Genomic DNA, 4,265 nt, shown 5'->3' on the forward strand with positions numbered 1-4,265 from the left:
CACACACACACACACAGCTGTGTTTCTGTTTGTTTATTCATATTAATCATTATTACAGTTTTTATAAGTTGCTAACAAGCATCTGTCGAAACTGAAGCCACTTTTTCAAATCTCTTCATACAGTCTTCATTACTAACATGCATCTGGGCCAAACACTCTGTATTTGTATTTACTGTAACACTCTGTATTCTCTGTCTTTACTGTAACACTCTGTATTCTCTATCTTATACTGTAACACTGTATTCTCTGTCTTTACTGTAACACTCTGTATTCTCTGTCTTTACTGTAACACTCTGTATTCTCTATCTTATACTGTAACACTCTGTATTCTCTGTCTTATACTGTAACACTCTGTATTCTTATACAGTTCATCTCACTAACAACACTAACAACAGTTCTCACTCATAACACACTGACCTAAACAACACTAACAACAGTTCTCACTCATAACACACTGACCTAAACAACACTCACAACAGGGACCATTATATAAATGGTGAACTTTTATCTTTGTTTGAATGATTTTTCACATAAATCACTATTTCATTATAGAATAAGATTAACACCCTTTCACTTTATTGACTGTACTAAAGTCTATGTGACAGGACTTTCACTTTATTGACTGTACTAAAGTCTATGGAACAGGACTTTCAGTTTATTGACTGTACTAAAGTCTATGTGACAGGACTTTCAGTTTATTGACTGTTCTAAAGTCTGTGGAACAGGACGAATCAGAAATGCGGCTGTTTGCTTGAATGTCCTTTATTTTTTCTAGATCTTTGCACATAGTAATATACTCATGAAAAATAAGAAGTTTAAACAAAAACACAAATTCCTGAAATTCCAGGGCTGCAATAATAATTACAGGAAAAAACCCATCAGCAACACGTACAGTATAATGACTCTGACTGTTCAGTACTGTCAGGGTTCTAGTCCTCCCTGTCTCCTGCATTTGGTCACAAGTTCTCATCAACATCACATGGGTAGGCCTTCCGCTGAAACTGCAATCAGCTGTGTTTGGAATGATTATTATTTCATGTAAATATTCTGCTGAGATTTTCTATATATTTCAGTGTGATTACTGCAGAGATGCAGAAATTTGCCATCATCCTGTTTTGAATGTGTTTTTAACAGTTTTGAAAACAGTGTGTTAGCAGTGGAAAATGTGCTGTAAATATAGAGTGTTTTACAGGTGGTGGAGTATGAATGAGAAAAGAGTTCATGGATTTTAAAAAATGTTCTCATTGAATGTATTTTGTGTGAAAGCAATGAAAAATGACTCACAATTTGGTCCACATAGACTTCTGTTTCACTGAGTGTGTGAGGAGTTTTGACAATGTGACTTCAGTTTTGACTAATGCATGTTAGCAACTGAAAAAAACCCTGTAACTGCTCAGCCAATCTGATCTCATAGCAGCTGATGGGTCTTTCATGGCTGCAGTCCCACATGGCTGTGATGCCAAGAGCAGTTAGAGTAGCATGTAGCTAATGGGTGTCAGCTGAGGTGAGCAGATGCTAACGTGCTAACATGCGCTAGGCAGCTTATCTCTATCAACTCTTCACTGATGAGAGAGGCCACAAGTTTCATTTCTCTCAGTCTCCTGAGGATGTGCATCTTCTCTTCTCTTCTCTTCTCTTCTCTTCTCTTCTCTTCTCTCTTAATTCTTAACTCTCTCTTCATGTGAAAGGCCCTGTATAGACAAATACCATTAAAAGAAGAAGAGAGAGAATGTGTGAGTGAGTGTGTGTGAGTGTGTGTGTGTGTGTGAGTGAGTGTGTGTGAGTGAGTGTGTGTGAGTGTGTGTGTGTGTGTGTGTGTGAGTGAGTGTATGTGAGTGAGTGTGTGTGAGTGTGTGTGTGTGTGTGTGTGAACTCTATAAGGACATGCAGTCTGTGAGGGGCACTGGAGGACACGCATGTGTTTGTAGCTCAAGGGCAGTTTCATGAAAGAACGTCTGACACACTGACACACACACACACACACCCACACCCACACACAGACACACCCATACCCCCCCCCCCCCCCCCCCCCCCCCCCCACACACACACACACACACACACCCTACAAGGAATGTGTGAAAATTCAGCAGGCAGCGCTGAGGTGAAGCCTAAACTGAGATCTTTTTCCTGCCCACGGGCTGATCTGCTCAGGCCTTGTATGGACTCAGGGCTCAGTCTCATCGATGCATGTACAGAGGTGAAGTGTGTGTGTGTGTGTGTGTGTGTTAACTTTCTCTGCAACCCTGTTGCCTTTCTTGTCATTTAAGAGAACTCAAGAGTTGAACATTAACTACACACATTCCTCTGAGGTCAGTAGTTAGCACCAGCACAGTGTGTGTGTGTGTGTGCGTGTGTGTGTGTGTGTGTGTGTGTGCGCGTGTGTCTGTGTGACCTGCATGGTCACACTGACACTGGACACACACACACACACACACACACACACACACACATGCACCATGCTTCTAAATCAGTGGTCAGTGTGTGTGTGTGTGTGTGTATGTGTGTATGTGTGTTTTGGAATAAAGACAGAAGTCAGGTTAACACACACTGACCAGAGAACAGCCCTCACCAACATTCTCCAGTTTAACAGTCCCACTGAAGGTGCTCACAGTTCCAGAATAGGATGAGTGTGTGTGTGTGTGTGTGTGTACAGTTGGATGAGATCATACCCCCAGAATGGGGTGAGAGGAGAGAGCATGTCCTCATGCATTCCACTGGCGTCATGTGACTGCATTCCATACCACTGCCTTATACAGACACACACACACACACTTACCCCCCCTCCCCCAGCGCACTCACTCACAGTTCCAATGTCATCCCTGACAGCTCACAAACATACACTGATCTCAGATCAGTCTAATATCCTTCTGACCTTCAGTGAAACACTATGCTGTGTCCTCACGCTGCAGCCTTTACAGTCACTGAACTCTGCATCTAATTTTCCGCCGGTGTCAGCTGACTGGCTGCTTATCACAGAGGGCGTGGGTATCAGCTCTCATAGCAGTATACAAAGCCATATGAGGTGAAAGTCCTTAAAGGCTCTCCAAGGGAAATGGTCCACAGCAAAACAGAATGTATGACGCAGCTAACAAAAAGTCAAATTCGGCATGCATGAAAACATGTTAGTCTGTTAAGAAACATGTCACGGAGTTTTTTTTACATACGGTTTTTTACATATGCGTTATTTCTGAGGCAATCAGTTCGCTCGGAGGTTCTGACAGATGTTTATTTATGTTGAAAACTGATAACTAATATAACTGGGGACTTAATTATCGATATTTGTAAGCAGACAGGTTAAAAACGTCCCCTGTGACCCATACGGGCACTTTAAGAGTGTGAGAAAATTACAGGCCGCAGCGCGCCCGCACGAATGTGACACTCCGATGATCCATCTGTCAGTGAGCGCGCTCAGTGGGCGACACGCAACTCCAGATGCCCTAGCGAGAGACAGCACTGCTTAATGTAGCGTTATTAATGATAATCATACGAGAGGTTTAAACGTCCTGAACGCTGTCATTTAATCCCGACCAGCTGCGACGCTTCTGATGTGATTAGGCTACTGTGTTATTAGTAACGGATTCGTCTGAGAGATTATTAAATCAAACGCTATCGCAAGACTGTTCTGTGTTATCCCCCTGCAAAGAGACGGCGTTATTGTGTCTACATGTATTTATGCAATATCAACAACATTTACTGTGTGAACCCCTCCTTTTGCGGTGCCCGTTCAGAATCCAGCAGGGCGCGTCCTTTGGCCGGCGGTCCCACGCGCTGGCTGGCTGCTGCACTATTCTCAGTAACCCCAGAGTCGTGACGCGACAGCACAGTCGTGACTCGGTGCTCTCTGACTCTCTGTCATTTGTGGGTAGAAACAAGTCTGTCACAGTCTTGAAAACTTGCACAGAATACAAATATGTTTGGAACTATTCACATTACCGTGGCTGCGAACGACAGATGGCACGCTCGCGAGCCAAATCACATGTTACCTTATGTGTTGAAAGTGAAAAGTGAAAAGTGGTCTAGCGCTGTCTCAAAAAAACGTGAGAAAAGGTTTAGACTGCAGAAATGTACTTTGTGAAGTTGACTTCATTAATTCTGCGTTCTTAAATGCAATGCATTCGCTAAGAACAGGGCCGCTGAATGTACGTGATATAACAGGAGCCAAAGCCAGGTTAAATGTGAGTGGAAGGGCGACTGGGTTGCCGAGTTCGTAAGAGGGTTCAGCTAATATCATTAAGTGTCCCGCTCCCTGTGCCAGCAGTTGTGTG

Source organism: Chanos chanos, chromosome 9, assembly GCF_902362185.1.
Source record: "Chanos chanos chromosome 9, fChaCha1.1, whole genome shotgun sequence".
Taxonomy (NCBI): Eukaryota; Metazoa; Chordata; class Actinopteri; order Gonorynchiformes; family Chanidae; genus Chanos; species Chanos chanos.